The sequence below is a fragment of the Geospiza fortis genome, unplaced genomic scaffold (genome assembly GCF_000277835.1).
Source record: "Geospiza fortis unplaced genomic scaffold, GeoFor_1.0 scaffold54, whole genome shotgun sequence".
In the NCBI taxonomy this organism is placed as follows: Eukaryota; Metazoa; Chordata; class Aves; order Passeriformes; family Thraupidae; genus Geospiza; species Geospiza fortis.
Window position 1 is genome coordinate 12491269 of NW_005054301.1, and position 14484 is coordinate 12505752.

The window sequence follows — 14484 nt, forward strand, 5'->3', positions numbered from 1 at the left end:
TGGGTCAGGATCAAGTCTGGATCACTGGGGTACATGGCCAGGCATCGCCAAGGACCCTTGGCAGGGATCAAGTGAAAGAACAGGGAATTGAAAGCAGCTTCTGAGCAAGGAGGATTCAGGCAGCCCCTTCTTACAGTTTTTTCTCATGCAACTCTTTTCTCAACAATCTAAACCATGATTATGCAGCTGCATTGTGTCTGTGGCACCTTGAGAACAGAGAAATCCCTTGGAGCAGGGGCGTGAGGCTGCACTCAGAATACTGTTATATGCAAATCTTCAAGTTTTTTCCTACCTCAGATTTTGTTCCTTTTTTCATATACTTTGCTTTTTCTGCTGAAACATTTAAGAGTCCAGATAAGCAGCATCATGTCTAGTCTTTAATCTTGAGTAGAAGTTTTTGTAGAGAGGAACTTGTTGTGCTGTGAAGAGGTGGCTGGGAATGCATCCACTCTATGAAGTGCCTGGAATTTCACCTAGGATGCTTTCACTAATTCAGAAGTTATGGAATTTATATTTCAAAAATTACACTCCTTTTCCAAGTATTCTATAGGAATTAAAGTTCAGAAAATATTTAATAAAAGTTACTTAAATTCATGAGTCAAACATTATCAAAACACTTTCCATGTCAAATTTTTTCAGTAGAGAATGGTACTGAAGATTTCAGGATATGGAACATTGGGGTTATATGGTCTGGACTGAGTTTGATAATAAGCACATCATTTTCTGTGCTGTTAAATGAAAAATAATGTATTTATTACCTCTATTGTACAATAAGATCCAGCATTCATGAGGAGGAAATCTGCTCTACATTATTGAAATTAAGGACCAATAATAGGATACACTGAAAACTTAGCATTGCCAATCTAGTTTTTAATAAGATAGATGCTAAGGATCTGAGTGACATTTCTCAATCAGTTTGCTAAAAATTTCTTTTTCACTACAAATTAGTCATTTAAAGGATGGTCTTGCTCCCATAGGTAATTGCTTACAAGGGTGAGGTCACCCCAAGGTTTCCCTAGTGGGAAATATCATTCATCTCCCACATAAAAATGGTTTCATTGCCTACTACAGAGAAAAATATGACTTTCAGACTTCCTCTGTGTTTCAGTTTGTTTCTCAAAAATGGAGAGATCAAATATTTTCTTGATCAAAAAATGCTTTAAAATAAAATTTGTTATTATTTGTGCAGTGCTGAAACACCATTGTACTTGGTGTCACATCATGCCTAGGAGCAAACATTCCTGCTCTCTGGAGAAAACACAATAGCTTCTGTCAATTCTCCCAAAGTCACATTCTGCAGACATAGCTACAGGTGCTGGTACCAGGTCTCAAGTCAAGGAATTTCCATTACTTTTGCATTCAAAGCTTTTTCTGTATCATCTCCATAACAAACAAAATAGACAGTACAGATCGTCGCATTTTATTGTAAGTTTCATGTTCCATTTTTCTTTTATAATTTCTACTAATGTACTTTGTTTACTGGATTACATGAAAGACAGAAACTAATGAAATATTTAAAAAACATTTTTATTAGGAGATAGGAGTAGGAAAGGATAGTAGGATCAGTTGTGAAAGCAGTTGAAGGAGGCATTATGAATTTGATGGTCATAGGAGAGTAAAAGAGTGGAAGAAAATGAAGGTGAGTAGTATCAACATATCCAACAAGCAACTTAGGCTTCCTTAGAGTCAGGACAAACAAGGCAATGGGAAATCACTGACACAAATGAAGTATCTCAAAAATTTTCTGTGAAGTAAATATTATTAATATGCATTGATTCTTTGAACATTTACATGAGGTCTTCTGGAGATGATGATTTAGTGTACAGGCTTTGGGTGGGGAAGACATTAAAATCCATTTTTTTTCCAATTTAGAGTGGCCAGGGACTAATACACTCTGCTGAGTGCAAAAGGCAGAAAATACATCTCTGACTTCGATACCTTAGGCCAACACCCTAACCAGCAGGAAATGAGATTTTCAAAATTCTTTTACTGATTCAAAATATAAAGAAGAACAAATGTAAACTGCTATAGCAAGAGGAATTATTGTTGTCTTTTTAGCTACACTTTAGCTCTGCTTTTGCCTCTTCTGGCATTTTAAAGCACAATCTATTTCATACACATTTTCCAAGGGGAAATCAATATGAAACTCTAATCTGAGCTATAAGTAGTTGCTACAGTGAGAAAAAAGTTTGATACACTGAACTGCTCAACCAAATAAATAATTTAGATAACTGAGTCAATGGCGCTGGAAAGTAAGTCTTCATTAATGGACATCACTGGGAGAGCAAAGAAAGCAAAATGAATCATCAGTCTATTGCCTTTAATAATATGATTAAAGAAAGAAGGTACTGAATTATTAAGAACAGTGGGGATGGAAAAGAAAAAGGTACCAGTTTGCAGAATGATGATAAACTGGTTACTCTTGCCATTCTGAAGGGGTTTGTTTTTCTTTTAATTTTATAACTCTGTTATAACTTTTATAACAGACAATTACATAGGCTTTGATTCTCTACCTAGCAAAACCACAAACATCTCCTTCCTCTCAATTCCATATAAACCAATGATTAATGTAATTTACATATAAAAGTGGATTAGCAACTGAATTTTCAGAGTCCCCTGAAGTAGTATGGCAATCAAGTCTTATTCCTTTAGAGGTTAATAGCAAAACTCAGAGAGACTCTAATGAGGACAGAAACAACCTCCAGGATTTTGAAGCTGGGAGAGGAGAGTAACATATATAGTTTGTTTTTTAGCAGAGAAATAAAGATGAATTCACAAAATTTAATTCCATGGGAGAGGAATATTTTAGAATTATAACAGTATGCTTTGAATCCACCTTCCAGATAATTCCACAAAGCCAATTCCCTTAGATTCCCTCGGGCATTGCTTCAAGAAAAGGCTAGCTTTACTGCCCCTTTTTATTTGACTGTTCAGCTGGATATTGTTCTTCATATACAAGCTTATGTGTACCCTTAAATAGGATGTACAGTTCAAAGATTTCTTATATGCTGGACTGGTTTTGCTGTCACAAATTATCCAAGTCTGCTCTCTGGATATAGAATCCCTAAGTAATTATACATTTGGATTTAGTTTTAGGTTTGCAACTCTTCAAAAGAATATTGTAAAAAGCTGAGGTAAGTCCTTGTCCATGACATGTGTGCATAAAGATTTGCTCAGATTCACTTGGTTATCTAAGTACGTGCTTTTTACACGCCATTAAAGCATGATGAAAGGGTATGCTGGGGATTCTATATTTTAATTTGATTTGATCAGTTGTTAACTTTTATTCCTTCTGAATTGGACATTCTAACAGCAAGGGTAACCTCATTTGGTGTACTACAGAGACCTCTTAATAATGATAACATGACCTGTTATCATTATTACTAAATTCCATTATATAAAAGACACAGATTTATTTTATTTTATTTATTTTATTCCATTTATTCCCATTTTATTTTATTTCTATTCTGATAAATTTACCTTGTGAAATTTACATTTACATGCTAGCCTTTGCTAACCATGTAGATACAATGCTATAACCTCTGCCCTCTTCCAACTGCCCCATGTTTTGTTTCTTTCATCCCTTTCATTGGGCTACATTGTGTTTAAATTGCATTGTTACCTATCCTAGGATGAACAGAGAGAACTCTGCATGTTTATAGTACTACAAAAATAATTAATCACTGCACTCTGATCCCACTCATAAAAACTCCTGCATATCCCTGCCCTATATGGAAAACATGTGTTATAAATTGTCTGAAGAAACTACAGATGCCGAGGGCAAAAGGAGGTAAAGAGTACGGTCACCAGCAGATATGTTTAGTGTCTGACCCACACAGCAACTCTTATCACCTCATATGCTTGTACCTGGGAAAGGAATTGTTTGATCCTTTGAGCAGTTGCCAGGACAACCTGTCCATGTTTTGATCCTTATTTAAAAGAGCGAGGAATGAGAAGGACATACATCAGTAACTGAATTGCTGTCACAAATTTCACCTAACCAGCAGGCTATGAACAAGGCACTCCAGCTCTCCATCACTGATGAAGCTCATACAGAGATATTGGAATATGTTGCTTAATGCACTGCAGACTGAAGTTTGTGTACTGTAGTAATGACTGTGGTATTGAAATCTCTGTATGGCACAGTAATCTCAGTATAAATCATCCTGCATTCCAGAAGGAGCAGCAATGGAGCTGGATGGATATCTATTGCTTATTATCTCTTCCCATGCAAGAAGCAATGGCTGCCAGCTGAAGCTGATGACAGAGCAGCAAGAACAAACAATAGGGCATGGTTTACTTGTTTTCAGAAGTGGCTTATGCAGAAAAGACAGAAGATGAAAACTACTATTTCAGTAGTTAAAAATGTAGAGCTCCTGTCAAATGTTAGCATCCAACTGAATCATTTCATGCCATCTAAATATGCATTCTCCAACAGATTATTTTTTCCTAAATTATGATAAGTACAAAAAACTCCAAGGTATAACTGAGTGGCAAATGTCCATAGATCCCCACAGAAGATCAAGGGCTCTTTTGTTGTCTGTTTGCCAGAGATGGTAGGAAACCACTAAATAAATTCTTCTCCTTCAGTGTGGCATTTCTTGTTTGTTTCCATATTGGCAAACTTTCTTCATTGTCTGACTTAGAGAAAAAGCTATTCCCAGTGTTTATGTTGGAGTTGAGAGCTTTGCTTAACCCATTGCATGATAAATTTTAGAGTGTTCAGACCTTGGATTCCTTTATATTAGATTCACTTTTAATATAGTTCATTGCACTTGGTTGCAACCCCTGAATGTCTTTGGGGATCCCTTTCTAATTTTCCTATCTTGAATTTTTCCTGTATCTCCTGAAATGCAATATTTTATGTGGTTGCACCACTGCAACTGGTTGGTTACCATGAATCCCAGTGTGTTACTGACTGTATGAAATCAGCATGTTGGCCAGTAAGACCTAGATTTCAAAGCACAGAACAAATACACATTGTTGTACTTGTGATTTTCACTTTGTGAAACTTCAGGAAAATAATAATAAGTAATTATCTCTGTTTACTTCAAAAACACAGAAAGGATTCAGTGACAATAGTAGTTGTCAGCCTAATACATTTTAGCACCTGTTAAACAGAACAGTATCTTGACAGTGGTATGATTAGACTTACCAGCAAACCTGAAAGCAGACTAATTAAGACTGACATAAACCCCCCAATAACATACCCTATTCAGAAATGTCCAAAGCAGTTAAATCTACAAGTGACAAGTGTTGGTCTCACCCAACTAAAGTGAAGAAGAAAGAAAACAGGAGAAACAGAGAGCTTTGATAAACAGGATCATCAGGTTATCAACTATTTTTGTTATGTCATCTCTGCCTTTCTACTTCAAAAGAACTTTTGGCAGAGACTTTACAAGCAGTGTGTAGTTGGACATAACATAATATTCTAATTAAGTATATTGCAATGAAAGATGATTTAATTTTTGTGTTTTACGAACATTTTACTGTGTCAAATAAAAACATGACAGTGCTAACATTACAGAAATTTTTCTAGTTTTTTTTCGGCAGATCCCTCAGTTAAATGATAATGATAATGATAATAATAATAATAATAATCTAGAAGTGTGGCTTTTAACTTAAAGATATCAAGACTTTAGTTTGTGTGTGTAACAGTCACTGAATCAATATTTTAGGAGAAATAAGGCTCTTCTAGGGATTCTTGTTCATGACTTGAATTTGCCCTAATATTTCATTCTGAACTCCAGAGAATGACAACTGGACAGTAGTTATTCAGCTACTAGAGGCTGATGCTGACTAGCATCCAAAATTGAAGGTATTAAAGGACCAAAAGTTGTCAATTTTTTCAGGATATTATCTGAAAAAAATCATCTTGGCTTCTGTAGTCAGGTGATTTTTTTTGTAGTCAGGTGAAAGTGCAGGAAACTGCCATAAGGGCAGCCGTATGTCTGGTGATAAAAGCATTGCAGGGCTGAATCTCTGACCTTCTTTTGAAAACTTTAGTTAGCCTGTGGGCTCAAAGACCAAAAATTATTTGAATCTATGGATAAACAGACCCAGCTTTTGGAATTTAAATCTCAGGGTAATCTCACTTATTCACACCAGACACTACATTATATGAAAGGTAATTCAGAAGGGAATATGTTACATTTTCTGTAACATCAGAGCCAGCTCATCCAAAACTAAAACTATTTAGTTGTCAACTTCATCATTTCACCCAAAGAAAACCTGACAGCTTTTAGATAATCTATTTTCTAAGTCCTTCTGTAGAGAGCACTTCCCTTGAAGCCTGATGCATGGTTTTTTGGCAATTGCAGGTGAATCAAAACTTAGACACAGAGCAGTCTTCATCAGCTCTTCTCACTAAGTATTTAATGAAGTTCTAACAGTCTGGATTTTCCATAGTTGATGCTCAATGATAGCGTTTCTTCTATAACGGTTGATCTAAAAAAACCCAGAACACCAACCACTTTTGCATAACCTTACTAGGATTACTTGATCTAGTGGGGTTTCCCTAGTAATTTTTTTTACTTTTAGTCTGTCTATAGTGAGAAAAATGAGGCTCTCTGTCATATGGATTTAGCTTTCTACATTTTAATTGGATGCCCATCAAATGCAGACAAGGCATAACAAATATTCATGACAATAAGGCAAAAATCTCAGAATTTGAATTACTTTAGCAATTCCAAATGCTCTCTGGAAAACAGGGATGCAACTGGGATCTCAATTGAGGCCTGATTCCTCACATCTGTATTACTGACTGTTCTAGAAAATAGCTTAAAAGGATGCAAGTGTGAATGTGTGCCTCTGTGTGTATTGAAGATGTTGTAAAAATTTTCTTCTTCCTTTGAGAAAAAGCTGCTGTATACCAAGCTGCATGCAAACCTAGGCAAAAAAAAAGGTGGAAAACAGATATTAGACTGTTACTAAACAAAGTCCTATTAGGTTGTTAGTCTTGCAATGCAGAATTTAATTTCCACACTGTGGATTTTCAAGACCAGTAGTACTTTGTGATGCGAATAAGGTTTTTATCCACTGTGAGAATAGTGCCTGTGCCACCTGTGGCCTTTCCTTGTCTTTCCCACCACAGACTAGATATTAATGCTGTGCTTTAAATATATGAGACTGCTTAAATCACATCAAGCCCTCCTCAGGAGAATGTTAAACAAAGAGAGAAACAGTTAACCTAACATTTATCAGCACACACACTGGCAGAAACAGTCTCAGAGAGATTGAATAAATCACAAAGCTGTTTCCATCTCCTCATTAATGTTTTTTTTAATAAGACAAGCTATATGGACAGATGACTATCTTAAGTGATCAGTAGTAAAAAATTTATAAATGCCATGTTAATAACAGGAATTACATGTTCCAGTAAAACTCCACAATGTGATCAATTTGGCACTCATTATTTATAAATATTTTATAATATTTATATTTAGTCATTGTGTAAGACAATAGTAAGCTGTGTCTGTTCCAGACAAAGCTGAAAGAGTTTGGAGCTATTCCACCCTCCAATATTATAGTAATTTTCATGTTTTGAATCTGTCCCAAATGGAATAAAATTGTCCAGTCATGCTGTGCAACAATATTTTCTCAAATGTGTATCAACTCTTTTGGAGACCTGTTAATTTATATTCTATGTATTAAAGTCCTTTTCCAGAGGGAGGAAGTTGGAAAGGGCTGAAAAGGAAGGAAATTAATCTTGTTCAAATATTTCACAATTCACTCAAAATCTAGTTATGTGCTGAGTCCCTACAGTTTGGCAAATCTTACTCCACCTTTGATCAAGTCACACATGGTCATTCCAAGCTGTCAGGCAGCCTTCATTTCCTCTAAGAACCCACACAGATCATGTCTGATGGGGCTGCTGCAATATAGAAATCACAGGTTTTGTGTTGAGGGGGCTGCTGATGCAGTCACAGTTATGTCTCCATTGCTGCTTCTGGGAATAAAGGCAATACCATTTCTATCAAAATATTGTTATGGCTTGACGTAAGAAAAACAACACATAACCAACAAAAAGTATTTTCTGAACATCCTTTAAATCTTTCTGGCAAGGCAATCCCAACCCTTTTAATAATTTATGTGTTGTTCAAAACCCAAATGAAGTCAAAAATCATGGCAATCCACAATGGTGTCCTTGAAGAGTGTGAAGCTTTCAGGAAGTGGTAGCTGTTTTGTGGTGTCTTCTGAGTCTATTTTTCAACCCTACCTAGAGTTCAGAGCAGCATGGAAACACTTCTACCTTCCTGAAATCAGGCAGGTGTAGATCAAACACTGTACATTTATCAGATCTTTACAGGGGAATTGCTGGTAGGTCACTGATATGCAAAGCTAACCTTTAATTGTCTTCAAAAGTTTAAGGATCATTTAAATTGCAATTCTACAGGGAAGGAGGATGGAAATGTGAAATAAAGTCTGTGGCCCTGATTCATGAAAAAGTTACAGACCATTTACATAGGAAAGGAATGCATGAAAATCCTTTACAGTGTGCCTATGTGATTTATTAGATTCCTTTTCCGTGTGTAATCGGTTAACTGCACTTGAAAGGTGTAGATTACAGAGATGAGAGCAAAAGGCTGATTAAATTGAGGTAGAGCATTGTATCTTGCTCAAGATGTGTGCCCAGCAGACAGACAAAAATGTAACTGTGGTGAGCACAGAAAACACTTTTGAGATTCAGCAGTCTTCCCTTGAAGCGCTCCTTGACAGTGAGCTCAGGAGTACCCAGAGTTCTCTGTCATGAAGGATAAGGAAATGCTGCTGTACTGGAACTTGAAAAATGATGCTATGTTAAGAGCTTGTTTGTTTTGATGGTAGTGTTTTTATAGTAATCTCATTATATTAAAAACCTGGGAGTAGCACAATTGTAATGTTGAACTCCATAGTCAAAGGAAGCTTCATCAAAGCTAAACACTCAGTATAACTGAAAATATTTTCTCCTACTTACTTATCTTTTTTCAGCATCTTTGTTAGCCATGAAAGCACTTATGTCAGACAGTATCACCAAAAGCTAGAAACTTCCCCCCTTTTTTGTGCAAATCCATTACCAATGGCCTATGGAGGGCTAATAATCACTTGCTTATTTTGGCCTCATCATTCAAACTGGAACTGTTATCTGTGGCTCCCCAACATGCTTGTTGACTGTGTCTTACAGGTCAGGGTTCAGGATCAGAGATTAGCATTGATCAGAAAGGGATAGTTACCATTCACTGATGGTTTAAGTAGGAATTTCCTTGCTCATATTACAGACAAAATGGTTTAATATCACATTAGATAAAACTTTTTTATCACAAGGCACATTTTGCAAAGACAAGTTATTGAAGAATAGGGTAGATATCAGGCCCCACCAAATCGTATGTGAGACTAGAACTTCTTTTAACTACCCATGAATTAAAACTCGAATGGCTATGGAAATGTAGACAGATGGCTAAAGAAAATGTAAGAGTGAAAGGAAAGAGAAAGAAAGAATTAGAAATACAAAAAGTTATTTGATAAATATATAATGAAGAGAAGGGAGTCTGGAACATTTCTTAATTGGAAAAAAAACCACCAAAACAGCTTTTTCAGGAAAGCAGGAAGCTACTGAAGAAGGAAAGAGAGAAAGAATGCAAAAATATGCCATCATCTTTTATGCCATCACTGAACTCTAAAACCAGCAAGGCAAGATATTCAGCCAATCCAGAGAACAGAAACCTGCATTGATCTATAATACCATGAGCTGTACTGGAGCCCAGATGAATAGGACAAACTGAATGGACTCTGTGTGGCCATAAGGATATATAGGATGTGCACGACAATCAAATCGGGATGTATCATGGCATATGTTAGAGAAATTGATCAAGTATGTATAAAAAACATGAAAGAGTGAGCTGAGGTGTGTGGGTTGAGCTGGCATAGAGGTAGAATGAATTTCTGCACACATCAAACAAATGGTTCGGTTGTTTTTATGATTTAGAAGATAAAAAAGGAGCTTTTTTTACCATTGTTTTGCTTAGCAACAGCAACCAAGACAAGTACTCAGCTGGGACTGTCATTTGCTCAGCTCATTAAAATATTAAGAGAGAACACATCTTAGCAGAGCTCTGAGCCTGCAGAGCTGCCAAAATCAGGTTCCCAATTCGCAGGGAAGGAGTGCTGAGAGTTTTTCTCTTTTTCTCTTTTACCCCTTATTGTCATCAGTCTTGAGGCAGAGTGCTTCCTGCTGTTAGTTTTCACTAGGTACTATTCTTGTGTCTCAAGTAAAAAGAGGCCTGAGGCAACATGTTCCAAGGCTTCTTCCACAAATAATACAGATTAATGTCCATGCCAGAAGACCTGTTCTAAGAGGTTACTTTTCCTTGAGTCCTCCTGTAGCCAAAGCTATGCAAACTTCCTCTTCCTGCCATGACAGCCTGATTTATATGAGAGGGATAATAGAACCAAAACTGAAAAGATAACTGAAGGATCTGATGATGTTGCAGCTTGTGTGATTGTCAGAATATGTTGTGTAAAGGAGGAATTTGAGTAATTTCAAGGCTTTTTGACTGACTTTATGAAATTTTGTCAGTGTTGCTGTGGTGGGTTGACCCCAGCCAACAGCCAAGCACCCACACAGCTGCTCACTCATTTTTCCTCTCTCCCCAGTGAGATGGCAGAGAAAACAGGAACAACAAAAGTGAGAAAACTCATGGGTCAAAGCAAAAAATAACTTAATAGGTGAGGAAAAAATGTGTGATATCAAGTGATGCAAAGGCAATCACTCACCACCTCCAACAAGAAGACTGATGCCGAATCAGTGGCCACCTTTGAACAATCTCGCCTTTGCCTTCTACTTCAGCTTTTATTGCTGAGCACAGCACCACATGGTATGGATCATCCCTTTGGCCACTTCAGGTCAGCTGTCTCCTGTGTTCCCTCCCAGCTTCATGCCCATGTCCTGCCTACTTGCTGGGGGACAGAGATGGGAAAAAGGAAAACGCCTTGATGCTGTGCAAGCAGGATTTAGCAGTAGCCAAAACACTGGTGTGTTATCAACAGTGTTTTAGCCACAAAGTCAAAAAGGCAGCTATAATTGTCTATACTATATAACTATACTATTGCTATACTATATAGCAATAAAGTAACTCTCAGTATCTCTGAGACCCAGTACAGTAGCTACGGTGAACCTACATACTCATAAATTGTGAATACAACTGGTACTGCTAGAAAACAGAACAAAATGAAAGAGTGAAAATACTGATTTTAAAATGTGGCTCTTTTCATTTCACCTGGTAGTACAATTTCTCATACTCAACACTCATTGCCTGACCCCACCTATAAGTAAAAAAGTAGTTTCTGGCATTTTCATTTTTTCTTTTGTTGCTCCCTTTTAATTTAGATTGCCTTGTCTGTTTCTCCTCCTCTTCTTCCCACAACTTCATTTTTCTTTTTCTTCCTGGTACATTCCCTTATTTAAGCTATCCATAACCAGTAAATAAGTAGGTTTCACCACTGTTCTCCTCCAGCTTTAGAGCCAGTGCCTTGATCAAAATGTATAAGCATACATCTAAGCATCTCACTAATATCAGGAAAGCATATTTTGATAGCAATTTTAATGTACCTCAGGGAACGAATTCTTACAGGTAAATCAGTATTAAAAAAGGTCAGCCCAATGTCAATGCAGTATCTCTCAAGGAAAAGGAGGCTTTCATAAAAAAATAGGAGTAACACTGACAGTTTGATACTTGGGTTTTTTGGGGTTTTTTTGTTGTTTTTTTTTTTTTGTTTGTTTGTTTGTTTTTTTGTTTTGTTTTGTTTTGTTTTTGGTTTTTGTTTTTTTGTTTTTTGTTTTTTTGGTTTTTTTTTTTTGTTTTTTTGTACTGAAGAGATTGTATCTGAAATAGAAAAGACTGAGAGAACAAGCAGAGAAGGAAAAATTATTTGGTTGTTTTTTTTGCTCCTTGTATAATTAGCCACTGATCCATTTCTGAAAGGGAGCCAAGATGTTGAAATACATTTAAAAACCACAAAAAAAAAAAAGGAAAAAAAAAAGGAAATAGTCTTTCAATACCAACCATGGCTAGTAGTTTTTGGGTTTTCCTATGAACACAGTTCTTGAGCTCAACAGTCATTGTCAATTGTTAATCAACAGCATGACAAGATCCTACCAGTGTGACCTGCATTATCTTACTGTGTACTCATCAGAGCAATTGATGAACTTTATTGGAACGCTCTTCTTCCTAGCTGAGTTCATAATTTCACAGCTGTAGTGGAGCATATGTCTTTGTCCTTAGAGCAAAGGATTAAAATAGCTCATTTCTCCTATCTAGTTTAGTTGCTAGAAGTCATTTTCTGTTGTCCTTCTCAAAGGCTTCTGGGAGAGCTGCTTGACACCAGCCACACAGAGAATCAGGAGGGTAGCTCTGTAAATGAACTATAAAAAGTAGATGGGAAAGCCCATCTGAGGCAAATAATTTCTCTCATGAACTGGCAAGTGACAATATAAGGATGAGTAGGGGTTTTGATGTTTAAGGTAGACAACAGGATCAGGTATTTCTTTGGATTCTAGTCCTAACAGTTCACTGAGATGTGGCCTGACTTAGAACCAAAAGAGATACGTCAATATGTGTCACTTTCAGAAAAATTTATCTCACATATCCTATAACAGCATCACAGATTTCCCCTGAGCCCTGGTGTTCCTTAGCACATCTGCAGAGGAAGAAAAGAAAGATATTTAGGGCAAGAAAAGCTTAAAGACTCTTCTTACAGCTAAGCTGTGCCTCAGCTGCTTTTATCAGAGGGCAGTTCTGATTTGATCTGTGATGAGATGGAGATTAAATATCTATCTGTTTTGCATCCTATCCTGTGCCACTGACTGCTGCTCCACCTCTCTACGTATAGAGTTGGTAACCAATAAGAGCAGTGATGCAAAGCACTCAAGACTGGATGGACAGATGAAAACTTACATCATGAACCAGAAACTTAACTAGGTCAGTGATTGATGCCAACAACTAATACAGATTCAAAACCCTTCTGCCCTTCTGGTTTTACATGCATTTTAAATGCTTTTGATTATAGTTGTCCTGTATCCCAGTGAACTGTACTGCACAATAAGAGAGGAGTGTGCTGTTTCTTCTCTGGGTTGGGTTTTGTGCCAGGTTCAACCTGGCTTGGGTGTTTAGTATGAGGAGAGTATTCTTGACTATCTATGACTTCTGAATTGCACTGAGCTGAGAGCAAGGCATCTGAGATCTTTAGCTGCTCTTGCTGGCTTGGCATGCACCTACACAATATCCTGGTAAATTGATACAGCTGATTTAAAGAATGTGACTTGTGTCTCATAAAGTGCTTTATGGAAAAACCAGGTGTATAACAGGATCCTGTTGACAACTCTTTCTAGGCCCTGCCTTCCTACTGTTTGTTTGTACACTGGGCTTTCAAACTTCAGCTGCAAATTCAGTTGGGAGCTAACACAGACAATGACACAGGTAGGGTAAATGCCAGCCAGTCTCTGGTGTCTGCATTCTTGGAGATGTACTTCTCCCACAGGAAGAGAGGCTGTGAAATAAATACCTGTGATGTGGTTCTGCAGTGTCCTGCCTGTCCATGCTGCTTTGAATATTCTATTTATCAGGCCTGGAGACTCAACCAAAGCATATTCTGGAATCTCAGTGACTGCTAGGACAGTCTACTCCTGTTTGCTCAGCTTCTCAGTCTTTCCTCCTGGGAAAGGTCCCCAGGAGGAAAGACTCAGAAGCTGAGTAAACAGCTCAGCAGAGTGGTTCAGAGAGCACAGGTGAGTGTCCAGGTCCAGCCCCGGCCCTGGGTGCAGTGTCACGATGTGCCAGTACAAAAGCAGCTCCAGCAGCCTGCTTCTTTCAAATGCTTCGCAAGTGGCAAGCCAGAAAACATTAGGTTTTGGTGGAAAGAAAACAGCTGTTTATTTTATTTTATTTGAATGATGGTGTGGAATTTAATTCAGCAAAGACATGGAGTATGTTGGTAAATTGTGAGTGTGTGTAGGTGGGTGTGTTGGTGGGTGTAGGGAGCATATGGAAGAACTGCAGCATGAGAAAGCAGCCGACAGAAGGGGTTTGAAAAGTCTAAAGCAGAGCAGACTTCTCTTCTCTTCCTGCATTTTAACTCTCCCTTTGGCACCAGTTCATGCTGCAGCCTCATTCTCTCTCCCTCCTGGGTGATACATTATACTTGTATCTCTCACTATTTGCTGTGAATGTAATTCTTGTATTTATAGTTCTAGGTTGGAAAACACAAAACCGACTAAAATAAACCCTCAAGTTTGCAAAGCAGCAAATGGTGTGGTAAGCGAGGTGTGTGTGTATGTGTTTGCTGTCCGTAACACTTCATGCAGCAACCATGAACCATACCTACTACCTTTAATTACTAATTGTAACTACTGTGCCCGGTTTCTGCACGACTACACAGTGAGAGCCAAGCTCTGGGCTCCAGGGCGCTGCAGGCCGGGCCGTGGGGCCACCATGGCCGCACAGCCCCGGC